This window comes from Miscanthus floridulus, chromosome 14, assembly GCF_019320115.1.
Source record: "Miscanthus floridulus cultivar M001 chromosome 14, ASM1932011v1, whole genome shotgun sequence".
Lineage (NCBI taxonomy): Eukaryota > Viridiplantae > Streptophyta > Magnoliopsida > Poales > Poaceae > Miscanthus > Miscanthus floridulus.
Window position 1 is genome coordinate 69,714,116 of NC_089593.1, and position 21,208 is coordinate 69,735,323.

Sequence of the window (21,208 nt, forward strand, 5' to 3'; positions counted from 1 at the left end):
TATTGAGAATGCTCATTGGGATTACATGAACAGTTATCTGTTTATTTTTTGTTGTTTTTTTGTTTGTATGTATGTTTTATTTGGTTTCCTTTGAAATATTCCAATCTGGCTTCCATAGAAAATTTTTGATTTTTTTGGTTATTTTTTTGTATTTATTTGAATTGTTTTATTTGGTTCATTAGATCTGTATCCCATCATCATGACAATGAGTGTTTCATGGATTAGAAACACTCAATTTTTGTTTTTTTTCTCAATCTGTGGTTTAGGTGGCATCGAACACTCGGGTGTTAGACGCCATTAAAACAACCAAGTGGTGAGTAGACATATTCTTTTAAATTGTCCAAACTGATGTCCAGAATAGAAAGAGAGAGTTCAGGCGTCACTCAAAACACTGCAGCCACACCAATGCCCACGCTAGAAAAACTGGGAGCGGCACAACTACTTGCCACGGTGCTATCTTCGTTAGAAATTGTCTCTTACACCGTGAGTCCCAAATGCTAAGGGATGAAGACGAGGAATGAGGAGCGGGTTTACATCTTTTTTTAATATATTCTACCAACCAGCTTCGGGTGACTGCCACGTGTCGCACGTCGTCCGTTGCAGCTCACCCCCCGCGCTTCAGCTCGCCTGTGGATGCAAATGGTTTCCATGTGGTAGAGAGCCGACGGTGGTGGCGCAGTCGGTTTGTGGACGGGCAGGGAAGTCACGCCCGGTGCCACCAAGCCTCGTCGGCCTGTGCTCCCACTGTTTGTCCACGGATCACGTCGCGGCGCAATGCCATTTCCCCTCACGCTGTCTACATCGCAGGAGCACGGAGCACCGCCCTGGGGCATGCAAGCATGGAAGATCGCCGTCCAGGGCCTCGTTGCGTTGGGAAGGCAATGGGGCATGGGGGCTCCGCCGGTACCTTGCTCGCCGGCCTCCAAGCCCTTCGTCATCTGATCGTACCATCTCGGGGCGGTGATGTTCCACCGGCCGTGAGATGTCCGCGCCTCTAATCTGCCCGCGCGATGTGCCTTCTACGCGGGGGGAGTCCAGCTATGCCCACTCTCCATTACCGGTAGTGCCGCTGTGTTCACCTCCTCCGTCGCCTATGCTGGGAGATGCTGCTCGGTGACCAACCTCCGAGATAGTAGTCATACCGCATTCGTCGGCGATTGATGCGGCGGAGGAGGTACTGTCTCTAGCATTGGCCGCGCTTATCGGCGGAAACCGTCCTGCTATTTCACCGGCGGAGGTATGGATCGAGCCACCTCGTGGATGCTACCATGTGCCTGTAGATTCCTTCACCATCAGTCGCTATGCGCCAGAGGATCTGTGAGGATCTGATGGACGTTCTCCATGCTCCATCTCCGAGGTGTGGAAGCGTTGGTGTTGTCAGTCCGTGGCTTCCACAGGCTCGCTTTGCTTCAAGGTGCTAATCGGCATGAATGGGATCCCCTTCCAGGCTTCAAGGTGGCGGCATTACGTCAGACCCCATGCTGGGCCTAGGGTGAGGTCCGACCTTTCAGGAAAGTAACGGTTCAATCCTGATTGGCAAGTTCAACTGCTCGCTTCGCTACGAACATGATTCGTGGCCTAACGTAGGTAAGAGCAAGTACATTGCTACACATCAGCAGTCTCATACTCCATCTCATGCAGTGACACGTAAGATTTTTGATGATGTGGAGAAAAGAGAGAAGGGAGAGAGAAAAAGGTCATTGTCTCGCGAAACAACCGCCTCATGAGCTAAAATTTAGGATTACGAGACAACTATTGTACCATTGTATGAGCTGTTGTTGCCACTGTTTAGGAAAGAGAGAATGAAGAACGGCAACGGTGTCGTTGGTGGTGGTGATCGAGCGGGTGGACCAGATGACGAACTTGGTGGCCTGGTCCAGGATGACCAGGTTGCCATCGCCAAAAATGGAGAGCTCGAGTGAGGCGGAGTCGACCACGGGGCTATCGCCGTTGGCGCTCTAGAGTGGGGTCAGCTTGGGGACCTTGTTGAACCATATGCCGAGGTACGTGTTGGGGTTGCTGGCGGTGTGGTGGAAGGGTGTGCTGTCCGGCTTGAAGAACTTGCTGTTGTTGGAGACGAGCCACCTATTGCTGCTGCCGACGAGCCCGTTGCCGGGTGACACCATGTCAGTGGCGGCGGAGCAGGACGTCTGCTGGGAGTTGAGTCCAAGATGGACGACGTTGTGAAGGAGAGTCATGGTTAGCGAACCCAATCGATCCAGGAATGAACGAGGAGAAGCATGGTGGGTGACAAAGAATCGCAGGAACATGATTGAATGCAATAATGCTAGTATACTGCTCCCTCCATTCCAAATTATTGGATGTTTTGGCTTTTTTAGATACGTTGCATTTGCTATGCACATAGATATACACTATATCTAGATGCATAGTAAAATCAATGTATTTAGAAAAGCCAAAATGTCTTATAATTTAGAACGGATTTAGTACTAGCTGGCTCAGTTGTTTTGGAGTGTCACGACCGCTGCTCAGTCCAGCACTAAAGCTCGTAGGTCAACGTGATGATGTGCCGTGTGCGTGGGTGCACATCTCAATCAGTTTGTATCATCAAATGATATATTCTCTTGTCGTATCATCGCCGTCAAACCTCAACAACCTTTGTAGACGATGACGAGACTATACAGTAAGAAAGGTTGTTTGCTTTTGAAGGACCGGAAACGACGACCAGAAGGAGTGGATGGGATCCTCAAATTTCTTTCAAAATATTTGGTCACTATCCCAAAATCAAATCCCAAAAGCGAACGCACACAAGAATGATATGTTCACGAGCAACTGGTGGTTGAGTACATCTGGTGATGAGCAAGAAGTGCTTTGGAACAATCGAGAACCGATGGAAACAAACCCCCGAAAGAACGAGTGAAAAATAGCACACACTGTGCAGTGGCGGACTGTCCGGGCTGCGTCGGCGGACTGTCCGCGGCTTCTCTACTGGACTGTCCGGGACAGGGGGTCGGACTGTCCGCCGGTCACTTGCCCGAAAACACAGTGATTGAAAATAGTTCTGGACTCAACTATCCGCAGTCTGGGCTCAGACTGTCCGCGGTTCAAAAGACAGAAAACAGAAGCAACAAAACAGGTTATGGACTCGACTTCACAGCAAGTTACGGACTGTCCGTCGGCTGGCAGCGGACTGTTCGCGACCTGAGCTTCGAGCAGAGTAGTCGCTCCCCTGTGCTCGGCCTCAACTCACAGCATGTTCTTGGTTCACTGGCGGACTGTCCGTGGGTCGCGTTCCAGCAACCTAAAAATCACCTCAAACACAAGATCGCCCGATTTGTGGCTGATTCAAAACCAATTGCCACCAAATTTGGACCAAAAGAACGCAAAGAACACCAGACACAATCTTCACAAACTGAATCTCGGAGGACACAAGGTGGTTAGGGCCACGTTTCCCGCTGCCAAAACGAGTTCTTGCACAAATCACATGAATTTGTGGACCTCTCTCACTAGAACCCTAAGGGGGGCTAAGTGAAGGAAGGAAAATGGTAAAATGAAAGAGCTGAGGGAGATGGGGACTCCCTCATCCTATTTAACAGGGCTATTACACAATCCCCATTTTGCCCTTAGATATTTTGAGTCGAACCACATAACCCGAGGGCGTTATGGTCCAACCCGAGGTAATCTTCATCTGACGGCCACCGCATCATGAGAAAGCTTTGCCTCGATGTGAACTCCTCGATGCCGCCACGTATCGTTTGTTCCTTCTCGGAACCTCCACCTGGGTTTTGAGGCCCAAACCCGTAAACCCGTCCACCAATGGTTTTGAGGCCCAAACCACCAAAACACACAAAATGGTTTTGAGGACGAAACCACCAAACCCCCCGATGTCGACGCGTGTCCGACCTCCGCCAAGCTTGACGCCTTCGCCTTCCTTCTTGACTTAACCCACTGGCCTCCGCCAAGTGCCACGATGCCATCATCCTCCATCTTGACTTGATCAACGCCGTCTTCATCACCCATGTACACTTGCGCTTGTCGATGTCCCAGATGTCAGCCACCGCGGCTAGTCACCCGGCCTCCTGGTCCCTCGATCCAAGCCTCACATCTGCCATTCAGTGCTCCCGGTCTGTCGGCACGACACGTCTCTACTTGACCTTCACCTTGTCGTTGACCACCACCTCCGAGCTCCACACATGCACACCACAAGCCAACAGATATGTCGCACAACCCAACTCACGCCATGGTTAGTCACCAACTCAACCTAGGTCGTGGATCACGTTGACAATCACTCATCACAAAACGAACTACAAGGGCACATATCAACCTTGTATTCACCATCTCCCCTTGATGAGTGCATTGTCAACACCAACACAAGAACAGCTTGAGCAAAAGAAAAAGAAGAAGAAGAGAAAACAAAGAGCTCACCTAAATGACCAAAAGCCAAAACGGGGTCATTTGAAATGAGCAAAAACTTGGTTCCCAAAGACATGGGCAATGGCTCGACGCAACCAAGTAAAACATAGCTTGCCCTCAAGCCCTTGAAGTGTGATCTCTCTCTCGGAGTTGTGTGCTATTTCTCCCCCTTGTTGACACATGCACTTATCAAGCTAAAACCCAAAGACTGCAACTCCCCTTCAAAACATGCTATGAATGCAAAAGATGCAGAAATGCAAAAGCTTCAGGAGTATATTAAGAAAATTTAAAAGATGCTCTAGCTGGTGCTGTTATGTGCGTGTAGCATCAAGTACAAGTGCAAGCAAATGCTCAAACTGATCAAGTGAAACAAAATATGGCATTGAATAAATTTTGAGCAATTGCAAGAAGGGGCTCACTACTAAAAGTAGCACATAGCAGGTATAAGCTGGAAATCAACCTAGTGCTAACAAGTGTATACAAGGTGAACTACCCCAAACAACGGTCACACATCATGTCAAAGACAAACCTAGGACTTGTGTTTTCATTAAATTTTAATTTTATCGGAGTTTGCAGCGTAACACATGAATTAGTCAAAACATGTGTGTGCGAGAGGTTATCTGTACCGTTAGGACTAACTTAGCAACCATGCCAAGCCTATGTCATAGACAATCAGAAGCTTAAGACAATGGTTTTGGCATCCACTACAAAGCTCAAGTTCATCCAAATGTGCAATTGGAAGCAGTCTCGATACCTTGACGTAGGACAGTACAGACCCATCTCGATCTTTTCTCATCACTTAGCTTGATTTTAAAATTTTAGCACAAGAATCTCTATATTATCCAAGCAAGTGAGTAACTCAAAGCATGAGACATGGCAACCTAGCATATAAGTGATAGCATCAGGGATCTCAACAAGTCCTACACATGCTAGGTGCCAACTCAGCGGTGAACAATTTTCATGTTTCAACAAGTTTTAATCAAGTTCACAGTTTGGAAAACAAACTTAGCTCATAACATGCATCAATTGATCAAAAGGAGCCTAAGCCAAAAGCACCATCATGTACAAGCATTACATCCTAAATAGAGCATAACTTCAATCTAATCACTATAGTCATGAAGCTCAGAATGCACTATAATACATGATGAAGTGAAATGCAATATGCAATATGATACATAAAACAAAGCAAAAGACTAAGCTACAAAGAAAAGAAAAACTAGAGTACAACAACCTCGGGGCTTGTTTCAAACCATACAAGGCTTTATGGAGTTTAAAAATATGGTTGGGGAACTTACGATTTTCAAAGCCAAGGGGTTGCCTCACATAAACCTCTTCCTCTATGTACCCATTCAAGAAGGCACTCTTCACATCCATCTGATACAGCTTGAACCCTTTCAAAGCTGCAAATGCTAAAAGGATCCTAATGGCTTCTAGACGGGCAACAGGAGCAATGGTTTCTTCATAGTCTATTCCCTCTTTTTGGCAAAAACCCTGAGCCACCAATCTCACCTTGTTTCTCACAACCACCCCATCCTCACTCTGTTTGTTCTTGTAAATCCATTTTGTACCTATAGGGTGGCAATCTGCTGTAGGTGGAACTAAAATCCACACTTGGTTCCTCTCAAAGTTCTCTAACTTCTCGTGCATAGCATTGACCCAATCGGCATTAGATAGAGCGTGTCCAATATCTCGAGGCTTAAAAGAAGCTGCGAAAGTAGAATGAGTGAAGTGTGAAATGTGATATGACCTAGACCATGTGACTAGCTGGTCGATATCGCCGATCATAGTCTCAGGCGGGTGGCGACGCTAAATGTGCCGAGGTGCTTCTCTCGAAGAAGTCGCCTCCCCCTCAATAGTAGCTGGGGCCTCCTCATGTTCAGCCAGCGTAGGCTGAGGAGGCAGCTCATGTGGACCCCAAGTCATGGAAGAAGAGGGATATGGGCCATGAGCCAAAGTAGTCGACGCTGACTCGAGAGGGGCAGCCGATGGAGTCGACTCAAGATCACCCCAATCGATGCCTTCCTCATCTTCCTCAACAAAGATGCTCTCACCAATCTCCTGATCACCTACACATTCAAAGACAGGAGAGGAACAAGGCATGGTTTCGTCGAAAGTGACCTCACAGGTCTCCATACATTTGTTAGTTTCAAGGTTAAGTACACGATATGCATGAGAGTGAGAAGCATAACCAAGAAAAATACCATCGGAAGACCTGGACTCGAACTTGTCCAAAATACCTTGTTCAAGATGAATCATTTGCACCCAAACACCCTGAAATGGCTTACATTGGGTGGTCGTCCGAATCGCAACTCATAAGAAGTGTTCTTCATGAAAGCTTGAAGGAAAATACAATTGGAAACATGGCATGTGGTGTTGATCGCTTTGGCCCAATATCTTCTAGGAGTCCTATGCTCATCGAGCATCGTCCTGGCCATCTCAACAAGGGTTCAATTCTTGCGCTCAACAACACCATTTTGCTGAGGGACATAAGGAGAGGAAAACTGGCGCTCGAGGCCCAAAGAAGCACAAAAGGTTTCAAAATGAGTCTTCTTGAATTCTGTGCTATAATCACTGTGAATCACTCTCATGGCATTCTTAGGAAACTCATTTTGCAACCGAAGAATCAAATCTTGAGCATGTGAAAAAGCCTCATCCTTACTCTCCATGAAAAACACCCAAGAGTAGCGAGAAAAGTCGTCCACGATCACTATAACGTACCACTTCCCAGCATCTGACCGAACCCAAGCTGGACCAACTGTGTCCATGTAAAGTAGCTCACCGGGTTCCTTGGTCTTGACTTGGTTCACAGGTGGGTGAGAAGCGGCAACCATCTTCCCGTGATGACAAGGGTGGCAGAACAAATCCTTCTCAAATTTTAACTTGGGCAATCCTCGGATTAAGTCAAGTGAGCTCAACCTAGCTAGTGAGTCAAAGCTCAAGTGACCCAGTCTCCTATGCCACTTCCAAAGCTTAGAGGATGATCCGGCCACCAAACATCGAGAAGAGCCAAAGGAGTGAGAAAAATCAGCTCAAAAGACACAACCAAAAGGGACAATCTGGCAAACAAGATTTCCCTGAGAATCAAGAACTCGAGACAAGCCGGTCTTAAAGCGCACTTCAAAGCCATCCTGAAGGAGTTGTGAAACTAAAAGCAAATTGAAATGCAAATTCAAAACCAAAGCAACATCCTTCAAGACAAAACTCTCGTTGACCCGAATGGCCCCACGAGAAAGCACCTTACCTTTGCTATTGTCCCCGAATGTGATGTACTCCTTGCATTGCATGGGGTCAAGGCTGGAGAACTACTTTGAACTTCCGGTCATGTGGCGCGAACAACCAGAATCAATGAGCCATGTGTTCTCCAGGCCCCCGTCTTGCATCAATAGAAGGACAAGGGATGAGCAAATGGCGCAACACTGGGGTTAGTAAACTGTGAAGGATACCGGTGTTGGCTCATTTGCCCAGAAAAAGTATTAGGAAAAACACCAAACATGCCATGTCCCATTTGAGAAAGCGGGCACCATGTGGGGGAAAATGTGGTCCACTAGAGTTGTGGGACTGAAAACTAAAGCCACTGCCACGGGGTCCAAAGTCATATTAACCATGATCTGAATCACGCTAGGCACGACCACCGCGTGGTTTCACAACCTGAGGCCTAGCATCTTGAGGCATTACACCTCTTGGCCTAGCACTGTGCCTCTGAACAGGCAGCACATGTACGCCATGGGGCAGGCAGTACATGTTTTTGTTGTTCAACTCATACTCTCACCGCTCATCTCTCTTCCTCCTAAAACAGAACTCAACAACGTGACCATCCCTATGGCAGTAGTCACAGTGATACCTCACCTCTCTCTTGGGTGGTTGTTGGCTCACTCTCTTGTGGGTATGGTTCACTCTTGGTTGTTTTTTGGCTTTAGGAAGGGGATCCTCAGAGATGTTTGGTAGAGTGTCAAGTGGGTTCTTAAGATGGTTAGGTTTTAGAACCCAAACTTGTTTCTAGGTTGGAGCTTTGGAGGTTCTTCAAACACCCCATCTTTGACAACAGGCTCATTGGGCTTAGGTGGAGTGATTTTGATCAACTTGTGAGTAGCGAAAGGTTTCTCACTTGGGTTCAAACCACTGAACTCACCAACCTTGCCATAGACATTTTCACCCTTCCCACCTAAAGCAATGCCTACACCCGATGCACTAGTTCCCCACCTGAACTGGCTCATCATCATGCCCAACTAGGGCTCATTGCAAGACACCCATCTCAAGATGGGCCGAAGGTATGTGTTGTCTTCCTCGGTTCTCATCTTGTCATGTCTATAGGACTCAATCTCTAGCACCAAGCTCTCACAACGCGCACACTTAGCAGCATCTGTGCTATCTGAACTGGCCATCTCAAGAGCATAGATCTTGGCATTCTTCTCTACCAGCTCAAATTGGAAGCCCGAGTAGGACTTGCACGCACCCAACAAGCCAGACCTAGTCTTCAGCTCATCATTCTCATCAAGCAAAGCAACATACTTGGATTGCAAATCAGTAAGGTTGGACATGTGAACAACACACTCATCACACTCAACCTCATCTGACACTACTACAACAACCTTCTTAGCTTCCTCAAGCTCCTTCAGTGCGATTTCTAGCTTGTCCTTAAACTCTTTCCTCTCACGAGCAGCACACTTTAACATCTTATCTTGGCTCATCAAAGTGTCATGCATGATATCAAGCTCAGCAACAAGACTATCGACGGAAGGTGTTACCTCAGTAGTGTCGTCATCGACGGGAACCAAGTCCTTGTTGGCGTTCACCTCGGCATCGATAGCCATAGTGCAGAACCCTCCGTGAGTGGAACCAGCGATGAAGTAGAGCCCGGCCAGCTTGTCCTCGTGCTTCCTCTTGGACTCATCGTCACTCGAGGAAGAAGAGCAATCGTCGTCGGTGTTGTTGTTGAGGTCGCTGAGGGATGTGAGGAAGGCATGCTCTTGGGCCTTGGTCTTCTTGAAGTACTTCTTCTTGAGCACCTCCTTGTCAAATCCTTCTTTTGACTTATGCTTGGAGGTGTACTCACGCTTGTCCTTACGCTTGCTAGAGTCATACTTGTCAGAGGAGTTCTTGTTCTTCTTGGGGCAGTGGGCAACAAAGTGGTCGGAGTCTCCATAGCCGTAGCATCCTTCCTTCGGACCCCCAGCACGTCGATGGTTCAAGCAGTTGTTATGAAACCATGAAAACTGGCTGATGACCAACGCCAGCTCGTCGTACCCAAGAGCCTCCAACTGCTCCTCTGTGACAGACACCAAAGAAGACAAGGCAAACGACATCTATGAAGAGTTAGCTAAAGAACTTGAGCCGTTACCTGAGACCAAAGCCATAGTCGGTGCAGAGGGGTTCTTGATCTTTGCTTGGGTCTGGTAGTCGATCTCAGTGGACTTGAGCTTGCTAAAAAGCTCATCCATAGTGAGGGTGTCGTAGTTCGCGGACTCAATGATAGTGGACACCTTCACATTCCATACCTTCTAATATAGGGCATATAGTAACTTGAGAGCCCTCTCATGATCATCATAAGGTAACTGAGCCTTGTTTGCTCACATCTTGTTTACAATGGTCTAAAAGCAAGAAAACATGGCATCGATGGACTTGCTATCCAACTGAGAGAAGTTCTCGTACTCATGCTTATACGTCTTGAAGAGTCTGGTTTTGACCTGAACGGTTCTCTCGTGATAGCTTTGAAGCCTCACCTAGATCTCCCGACAGTCGCACAATCAGAGACTCTCTCGAACTCCGAAAGAAAAAGACTTGAGAAAAGAACACTGCGAGCTCTACTATTTGCGTTGTGCTGATCCTTTTGTTCTTGAGTGGTACGGGCATGAGGTTCAAGCACAATGTAAGTAGTATCCTCGCAAATCTTCCAGACAAGCCAATCGATCCCTGAAGATGCACAGACATGCGTATCTTCCAATAGGGGTAGTTTGTTCCATCGAAGAACGGTGGTTTGCCGGAACCACGCTCCACGTCGTCTTCGTGGATCACAGACCAATTAAGGTGGAATGATCCTTAACCTGCTCTGATACCAATTGAAGGACCGAAAACGATGACTAGAGGGGGGTGAATGGGAGCCTCAAATTTCTTTTAATATAATTGGCCACTGTCCCAAAATCAAATCCCAAAAGCGAATGCGCACAAGAACAATATGTTCACGAGCAACTGGTGGTTGAGTATCTCTAGTGATGACCAGGAAGTACTTTGGAACAATCATGAACCGATGGAAACAAACCCCCGAAAGAACAAGTGAAAAACAGCAAACACTATGCTGTGGCGGACTGTCCGTGGCTTCTCTACTAGACTATCCGGGACAGGGGGTCGAACTGTCCGCCGGTCACTTGATCGAAAACACAGTGACTGAAAATAGTTCTAGACTCGACTGTGTCTTGAGCGACGGACTGTCCGCAGTCTGGGCTCGAACTATCCACGAGGATCTGATGGACATTCTCCATGCTCCATCTCCAAGGCATGGAAGCGTTGGTGTTGTCAGTCCATGGCTTCCACAGGCTCGCTTTGCTTCAAGGTGCTAATCGGCATGAATGGGATCCCCTTCCAGGCTTAGGGGATTTCGATGGCGGAACACATCCTAGGATTGTCCTGTGCGTAGCTAGCACCGACGATAATTGAGCAAGAAGACGTCAGCAAGTATTTCATCGCGGCATGGTGTATCCACCTAGACCTAATTCCACAAGAGAAGATCATGGCCATCCATGAGCTGAAGGTGCCTTTCGTGATTGAGCCACCATTGTTCTTCAGGCACCATTAAGTGATTCATGCTGAGCTCCAGGCGCTGCACTACTTGGTGCGGCCTCAGGTCGTCAAAGTATAGGATTATATTGGCACATGCCGCCATCATCCTCTAAAGATGAGTGGCCTGACCCCAGCGACGACAATGATGATCTGAACTGGCTAGATTGTGGCAACCGCTTCAATGCCATGGACGAAGAAATTCAGGTTTGGTGGCGGCGAGGGATGGGACGGTGACTTAGGTGGCGGCATTGCGTCGGACCCCGTGCTGGGCCTGGGGTGAGGCCCGACCTTTCAGGAAAGTAACGGTTCAATCCTGATTGGCAAGTTCAACTGCTCGCTTCGCTATGAACGTGATTCGTGGCCCAACGTAGGTAAGAGTACATTACTACACATCAGCGGTCTCATACACCGTCTCATGCAGTGACACATAAGATTTTTGATGATGTGGAGAAAAGAGAGAAGGGAGAGAGAAAAAGGTCGTTGTTTCGCGAAACAACCGCCTCATGAGCTAAAATTTAGGATTACGAGACAACTATTGTACCATTGTATGAGCTGTTGTTGCCACTGTTTAGGAAAGAGAGAATGAAGAACGGCAACGGTGTCGTTGGTGGTGGTGATCGAGCGGGTGGACCAGATGACGAACTTGGTGGCCTGGTCTAGGATGACTAGGTTGCCGTCGTCGGAGATGGAGAGCTCGGGTGAGGCGGGGTCGACCATGGGGATGTCGCCATGGCACTCCAGAGTGGGGTCTGCTTGGGGACCTTGTTGATCCATATGCCGAGGTAGGTGTTGGGGTTGCTGGTGGTGTAACAACCCGGGTTTTTGGAGAAGCCAAAAATATGAACTTTTTAAAAATTTTCCTACAATGTGTGAAGCATGTAGATGCTAGGTCAAACTAAGAACAATTTATAAATAAATTGTTGCATGCATATAGAATTACTTGTAGGAGTTTGCCGGAGTTCTTTTGTTGGTTTAGTGTTTTGTGTTGGAGAGCACAAGTCCGTAGCAAATCCTTTTGATCCCTTCTAGAATATCTTAAGAACCCCTTTTCATCTCTCTCAATTCACCTTCTTGCTTTTGAACCTCATTCGAATCCCTTGATCTAATTCATAAAGTCAATCGACCTTCCTTGTAAATCAATGCCCATTGATGCCAACCCTTGACATGGACCCCACTAACCCATAGATAACCCCTAAAGGACCCCACTAGGAGCTGTCCATGTTGGCAACACATGTATACCAATTTAGGAGCTTTTGGAAGTAAATATAATAGAGGAATAAATAGATAAGGAATTAGAAAAGGGGAGAGGAAAATAGGAAAGCCAAACAGCCCAAAGCGCTAGCCCACTCGTCCTTGGCCTCAGCCCAGCCTGCCCCGCCAACCTGCTCACCCTCGGCCCGCTCGCGCGCCAATCTCTTTTCCTGGCCACGTGGCCCAACCATCGACCGGCCGGCCCAGCATGGCCATAAGCCCAGTGGCGCTCACAGGCCCCCTACGCAGCCAGCCCACGTCGCCCCCGCACCAAACCACCTTGGCCCAACCGCAAGCCGGTGCCCCACTCCAACCCTAGGCGGGAGCAAACGCTCCCAGCAGCCGCCGCCGCCCCACAAAGGCAAACCAGGAGTGCCTCTGCACTAGTGCCCTCACCTGCTCCCTCTCGGCATCCGTGCCGTTTGATGCGCGTCGCGTGCCCCTTCTCCGCACGGAAGCTGAGGATCGCCGTCCATAATGCCTGGATCCCTAGCAGGCGCGCTATAAGTACCCCCGATGCCGCCCGCTCTGGAGCTTCCCCCCTATAGCCACCGCCGCTCCATCCCTCTCCCTCCCTCCTTGCTCCGCCCTACCCTACTGCACAGCCACACCGGTCAGCCGTCGCTGGCCGTGGCCCTCCACTGCCTCCACCGCAGCCTGGGTGCTTCGCCACTCCTCCAAGCCACTGTCGTCCTCGTCGGGCATCACCGCGATGCTACAACCATGGTCTGGCCATCCCAAGCCATCCAAGATGCCACACTTCTCCAGACTCTATCGCCGCCTCAACCCTGTCCACGACCCCACCGTGCCCAAAGCCTTCTATGCCACGACCGGCAATGGCTGCACGACCATGCCACCACCGCACCAAAGGCCGGGACGCTGGAGCACACCACGACGCCGCCACGGGGAGCCACCTCACCAAAAGCCGAAGCCACCATGGGAATGCCTTCTACCATGCACTGACCATGGCCTCGCCAAGCTACGTCGCACGGAGACCTCACAGCCATGGATCCGCGTCAAGCCCCGGCACGGCCTTCACAAGTGGACGGTGAGCCTTTCCTGAACCCAAGACCCCACCTTTCGACGCATTTCAGTGACCATGCTTGACCGGCCTTTGCACTGAGTTCTGGAACTTGCAGTGACGTTGAGCACTTGGAGACCGTGGCCGCCACGGAATGTCCCTACGTCGGACCGTCACCAACTTGGGCCTTGACGTCGTCCTGAACCGTAGCCAAGAGCCACCAGCGCCACCTCCGTCCACCAAGCCCGGACAGCCACACCACGACATCGCGGCCACGATCGGAAATGCCACCACCTTGACACGATCTGCCCGCACCGAGCCCTTCCTACATCAAGCGGCCTGCCTCCATCCTCTGATGACGGTGAGCCTCCCAAAAGCCAAGCTTTCACTTTTCTTTGCACCGCAGTGGAGTTTGTGCCTAAGACTGGCCTTTGTGCCACGTTCCTTCACTTTGCAAGGAAGCAGTAGGCCTTGAAGCACCCTTCACCGACTCCGTCGCCCCTCTGGCCACCCACTGCTCTGGCCTGACCAGCCATAGCCAACCCTGGCCACCTACAGCCAGCCACGGCCATGACCAGCAAGCCACAGTTGGCCAGCAACTGGCTGTAGCCGGCTAGAGGAGGCCACAGCAAACCGTTGCCAATCGGGACGTGCTCTGGTAGGCCACCTATGGCCGTAGCGTGCCCGGACGCCATGACCAACCCCCACATCGACTATGTCAAGCCTCGAACCGAACCTCACCAAGCTACCACGTCATCCTGCTTTGCGCATCCTACCACGTCATTATTACCCTGATGCAACCCACTCTACCACGTCATCCTGCTTTGCGCATTCGCTCGCTTATATATGCTTACTTGCCTGCTTGCTTGCATAATACACCACTATACCTATTATTAACTCCACTTCGCATTATATCGGGGATGTGATGCTGGTGGTGCACCCCCCTGGGAATGGTTTGGCTATGGGTGCCGGACTTGGTGGTGTGAGAGCGTGCTGCGTGTGTCTTGGGTGCGTGGAGAGAGAGGGTTGTGTCGACCGAGCTGGAATAACGACGAACCTGGGGCGAGTCTTGCCATGTGGTGCTACCTGGGCACTTGGATATGGAATACCTGTGGCGGGTAAATGGTAATTGGAGGTGTCCTTGGGTGTGAACCTCGGAGAGGTGGAGCCCAGGGTAGAGGTGCTGTGGTGGCACGTAAAATGGAAACCCTGATGAAGACATTCTGGCTTGGTCAATCCCTAAGGACTTACTAGTACTCAGACTCACCAGGAATCCTTACATCCCACTCGCCCTATATGGTGCGGGATGGTCGGACTACTTGGTAGAGCGATGCCACTACTACTAGGCGAACGTGTGCAAGGAGGTACGGGGCGCGCGGTTTCCCCCACACCCTTCCGAGACTTTAGGAGACCTTGTGGACCTGACTCTTGACATCCGATGGGCCCCGGCTCTGTCTACAACTCACAGTATCAGCCATCCCAGACTAGACTTGGGGATGTTCCAGGGCTAAGAGGTAGGGTGGCATCGTTCTAGGCTAGCAAGCAGCCAGAATCTGCCTAGACGGGGCACCGTCGAGGATGGCTATCTTGTGGGTATGTGAAACCTCTGTAGAGTGTTTGGTTGATCGATCGATACATATGCCGACTTGTCGGCTATGGACCTTTCTTGGGTTTCGCTTAAACTAGATAGGAGATGAGTCCTTCTTTCCTCCCTCTAGGGTTTGGGGTATTTTCCGGTCGTGAGCCTTGGGGCTGCAGGCCGTTGAGACAAGGCCGAGAGGAAGTTGGCCTGTCGACCCGAGTGTGTGAGACGAGATATGGTGTGGTGGTGTGGAGATGGTTTGGGATGGATGGGTTGGTGGATGGATGTGGATGTGTGTGGTTTAGGGAATGCATTAAAACTTAATAATTATTATATTATTTATCTCTTCGCATGCGCTAAGGATGCAAACCACAGCCAAATTATAGGATCGCCAGATCCCTTGTTTTATCTTTTCCACTAAAGCTCATCGGTGCTGACCATGGCCTGCACACATCTGGCGGTGTGCAGATTTCCTGCTTCTTAGAGATGCTGACTTTAGAAGGATTAGGAGGTCTCGTGCCTACGCTCAAGTTTGGTTCGGAGATGGAGTCTACGCTGCACTACACCAACTCTGATGATGCCCGTGGAGGAGCCTTCACTCGATAGTCTTCCGCTAGATTCACTCTGTAACAGGTGTGTTCCCCAGTGAGGTAATATCTTGTATTCTTGTAATCTTACGATGTATGACTGTGACATCGATAGAAATATGATAATATGATGGAATCAGTTCTTGGTTTTATCATATTAAAATTCATTCTATGGATTTTCCCTTCAAGGAAAATAGAGGATGTTTCAGGTGGTGTGGCGGAAGGGTGTGCTGTCCGACTTGAAGAACTTGATGTTGTTGGAGATGAGCCACCTGCTGCTGCTGCCGACGAGCCCATTGCCGGGTGACACCATGTCAGTGGCGGCGGAGCAGGGCGTCTGCAGGGAGACGAGTCCAAGAAGGATGACGACGTTAAGGAGAGGCATGGTTAGCGAACCCAACCGATCCAGGAATGAATGAGGAGAAGCGTGGTGGGTGACAAAGAATCGCAGGAACAGGATTGAATGCAATAATGCTAGTATACTGCTCCCTCCGTTCCAAATTATTGGATGTTTTGGCTTTTTTAAATACGTTGCATTTGCTATGCACTTAGATATACACTATATCTAGATGCATAGTAAAATCAATGTATTTAGAAAAGCCAAAACATCTTATAATTTAGAACGAATTTAGTACTAGCTGGCCCAGTTGTTTTGGAGTGTCACGACCGCTGCTCAGTCCAGCACTAAAGCTCACAGGTCAACGTGATGATGTGCCGTGTGCGTGGGTGCACATCTCAATCAGTTTGTATCATCAAATGATATATTCTCTTGTCGTATCATCGCCGTCAAACCTTGTATAATATCTGTGCCCAGCGCTCTGAAATGCTTTTACATAGTTACTACAAGCCCCACTAGACGCTGCTGCATCTACTTGCTCCTAGCCTTGTACTATATTTCGACCCGATGAACTGTAATGCTTTGGTGTGCCTACCATACTTCGTGGTTTAGCAAACCAAATCTTTCTTCGTATATATGTAGACCCAAAAACATGTGCTACTAAACTCCTACCAAGTACTATACAATTAGCTCCATGTATAATATCTGTATAATTATGCTTGAACCGCTACTATATTAGTCCATATTATGCATGTCATGCAATGTCGAGTATACATTTCTGTGTCTTCGAATTTGTGCCCTCATTTGCGCGCGATGGCGCGTGCCCTGCCACTAGTATATATGATTGCTATCGGCATTCTAGCTCACCGAATATTGTAAACTCTGCCATTGGATAACGGCTATCCGAATGCGAATCACACTACTACAGAAAAGCACTGTAGGGGCGGCGCGGCCAGCCGCCCCTACCCTACCGACTCTACAAATCATAGATTTATAGGGGCGGTTCCCAAGCCGCCCCTACAAATCCTATTTGTAGAGGCGGCTTATAACTTAAGCCGCCCCTACAAATCCAATTTGTAGAGGTGGCTTGTAACTTGAGCCGTCCCTGTAAACGTTTTTGTAGAGGCGGCTAGTGCCGCCCCTATTAAGTTTTTTGTAGGGGAGGCTTCAGTTATCAGCCGCCCCTGCAACCCGTTTTCCCGCCAAAAATTTTCAAATTCAAATTCACAATTTCATATGTGACTACATAATTCATATAATTGAACACATTATATTCACAGGTCACAAACAACATAATGCATATATTCAGATCCACAATGTACACAAACGACATAACCCATATATTCAAAGTCCACAAACGACAAATCAAAACATATAATTAATCACCAGTCCAGTCCAGTCTAATCCAGAGAGTCCGATGATAACATTACATACACATAATTCACAAGTCCAGTCCACAAAGTCCGATAACATTAAATACACATTGTTTTCAACGACCCATGCTTAGTCTTTCCCACTCACGAAGAGCCTGGTACCGAGGTTTACGTCCTAATAGTGACTCTGGTTCATGGTACAAACCTTTGGCATGTACAATCTGGTCCATTATGAAGCTGCAAAGGTCCCCAACAAGCTCTAGAGGTTATCAGGGTCGAGTGGTGTCGCTCTAATTCATTTTTCTAGAGGCCACTATAAGAAAACTATGTTAGGTTTTGAATTTCATAACATATGAAGGGCCACTGCGAGCGAAGTAGTTCTAACTTACCTTACAGGGGTGTCTCCTGTACGCACTGGTGTTACTCATGGTAGTGCACACGTAATGTCCACAGTGTACACTCCTAGACTCCTGCTTGTGGCACTGTTCGCATATGAAATTGATAAGTAATGGTTGTGTTAGCAACGAAATAGAAATACTAAAGTTACACTTACCGGCCACTTTGTTTTGATGTATAGGTTACTCTTCCTATCTGAATGATACACGCCTCCAAGAGTGTTAACGTAGTACCTATACGCCCTGTTCGAATGAATTTAACAGATGCAAGTTGTTAGTATCCAAAGGTCAATGTTACAATTATATATACAAATATATAAGGTAATGAGGATGGTTGAAATGTGTACATCTTGAGAATGCTTATGAAGTCTTTGTATCTCGTCTCGTCGACATCCAATGGATCCATGACCCACGCCATGCCTAGCTTGAGATCGACGCCTATACAAATCCAGTGGTTACTGCACGTATTTAATCATAGAAATAGATAAGCTCTTTCGCATCTATCAAAATAATGTGCATTTTTTAATTTAAAGGACATAGTGGAACTTACTCGAAGTTGTAGGGAAGATATATAGGACTTTTGTCTTGCATTCTAAAGAAAGCTCTTGAAAGGTATGCTGCCACCTTATAGGACTCGTCCCTTATTCTTTTTTGCCAGATTTTCTCTTTCTCCTCAATGGTCTCTTCGATGGCTAGGTTTTCGTCATCCAGTTTCCACTTGTTGGGGTAAGTTAACAATGTCTGGGCTATTAATTGAGGGTCTAAGTACCCCGATCGCGCACTTGGCATTTGATTTGAAATGTGCACTTGCATTCTTCAAATCAAGTTGTGGGTTAGTTATTAAGATGACAAGGACTTGCACTCTACAAATCAAATCAAGATGATAAGGACTTACAGAAACCATGTTTTGATGAGATTGGTTTCCATTTCTCCAAGGTGAAACATTGTCTGGATGTCATCAAATGTAATGGCAATTTTTCCTTTTGGGCCTCCAAATGTCTTGCTAGGGTACCTTGCTTCAATGACTTCTATGTCTGTTTACAGAGCACGCAAGTACCAATCTTGAAACCTTCTCATTCCAAGTGGTAGGTACTCGATCGACCGGTAGGGTAGGAAAGGTTTGCCTCTTTCATATTCTTTCAGACAATCCATCGACCATTTGATGCACTCAACATTTACATACTTGACTTTGCTTGGTGCCTTGGCTTGAACTGGTTACCGTTTGCTGGTGATGGCCTTCTCAGATCCTGTGACTTGAGTGACTCAGTTCTCAGGCTTGAACTGGTCATGGGCAAACCACTTGGCTGCATTCGTGATGTCTAGGATCGGCACATAGGGTCGCCTTTTGTACATTGGATGCAATTTTTGAATTTCTGGCTCCTTGCGGGCACCTTCTTGTGCATGAACTTCTTCTACAGGCACTTTTTGTTGTCATGAGGCCTCTTGTTGTGCATGTGTCGGTTCTGCTTGTAGTGAAGATTGTCGCACCTCATTATGCACATGCTCGCAACGAGGCAGTGATGATTGTGGCATCTCATGCACATGCTCGCTACGAGGCGACGAGGACTGTGGCATCTCATGCACATGATTGCTATGAGGCAGTGAAGACTGTGGCATCTTAGGCACTAGCTTAGCACAAGGCGGTGAAGACCGTGGCATCTCAGGCAAGTGGTGGTCATGTATCCCTCCCTCCTCAACAACTCCCTCCAAATGTAACTGTAGTGCCACAGGCGGCGTACGAGCAGTCAATATGATGTCCCGTTTGTGCTAGAGGATGAACTGATTCATTACTTCTCCGAGTAACTCCAGTCCCTCGGGAGTTACGTGGTCTATTTTCCACTGTATGAATTCAAGCATCACGGTATGCACCTCGACCCTAGTGTAGTCCAGCGGGATCCTATTATTGTGATGCAAGCCACCAGGAGGATGTGCCACACCCATTTCCACCTCCATCATAGTGTTTTGCCTACCGATGAGAACCACCGAGGTGCAACTAGTTGGTTCCCGTATGCGATCGATGGGGATTGTGGCTGCAGTGGAACCTTGGCAGCTGGGAACTTTCGGAGGGCAGTCAACTATTGCCAGTTGTCCCGACGGCGCCATTACTGTCCATGGCTCCGTAGACAGTCCTTGCTCCTCCAACGCCTTCGCAACTAGAGCCTTCACTTGGAGCTCCAAATTAGACTCTTGGTCTCCGCCTTGTTTCTTGTACATGTCTCTGTCCTCTTCGAATCCATACTTCCATGTCATTCTTTTCCATATCCCCCTGACGCGGCCTATGTACTCGGGGTTTCCCAAGGCAAGGCTAAGCTCTTCCCTCTCTCTGGAAGGCTTGAATGAGCCATGTAGTTTCTCTTCACCATATTTTGCCTGTTCGGTCTACGGGTTATCAAACTTAAGCGCATTTGATGCTTCTAGATTCCTTCCTAGGATCCAGTGCTTTGCGCGCTTCGAAACCCCCTTCAAGTTGTATACCCCGGATTCGGCGGCCTCTTCCTCTATCTTCCTAAACTCAGCTTCCTTCCTATAGTAACCACCTGGACCTAGATGATGGTGGTGCATGTTCCTCTTCGCCAGCTCCCTGTTACGGGCACTGAGGGCCAATGCCTCCGGTAAAGTCTTCTGAGCCACAAGATCCGCCCACATTCCATGAGTTATCTTGTTGTACTCATGAAAGGGAGTTAACCCCTTTTGAATGTATTTGACGTTGAGTTCCGACTTCCAACGTCGGAATGACTTCCACTACTAATTTTTGACCCTATCGCATCGCTTCGTCTTGCATCAAACGCAATTTTGATGCAATAGGTGGCTGCTATTGCATCAATTTTGCAAATATTATGCAATAGGTGGTCATTATTGCATCGAGATGGAGTTGGATACGAGACCATTTTCACTAAATTTAAACAAAATTACCAATTTTTTCAATAACCACGAGACCATTTGCACTAAAGCATTATTATTAATTTGACTAAAATTTTCTGAATTTTTTATTTTGTACGACATTAGGGGAAAATCCAAATTGGACATGAAAACAAAAAAAGTTCGTACATTTGTCAGATTACATGAGAAAATTTGTGTTAAAATGATGCACCAGGCTGCACGGAGGTCTAGCTTCGCCCCTCGACGGGCTCCTCTATCCGATCCTCCTGTCGCGCTCGCACGACGACCACGCACGCAACGCAACGCAAAGGAATCGTACGTGAATCCTAGCTGGTGACCTCTCAGGACCCATTCGCATAATTAATGGCATGTATATATCGTGCCATCGTCGTGACACCTCGTTTCATAGTCATGGTCCTCCTTGTCCTTGCATTGCACGATGACCCTGACTGACGAGAGATTAGAGGTGGAGACACGCCACACCAACACATGCATGATGCGACAGACGGGGGGACGTACGGGAGCAATGCGTGAAACACCGTTTCGATCTACTCGCGTAGTGTGTTTTCCCTTTTAATTTTTTGCGTGGATGGAGTAACAAAGTATAGGAGCACCAACTTCGTAAGCTGTTCGGCTA

General features: G+C 48.2%; 1 pseudogene; it reads right to left on the reverse strand.

Moving 5' to 3' along the window:
• Positions 1-6,818: 6,818 nt before the first annotated feature.
• Positions 6,819-20,337, reverse strand: LOC136503676 (uncharacterized; annotated as a pseudogene).
• Between the last annotated feature and the right edge of the window lie 871 nt (positions 20,338-21,208).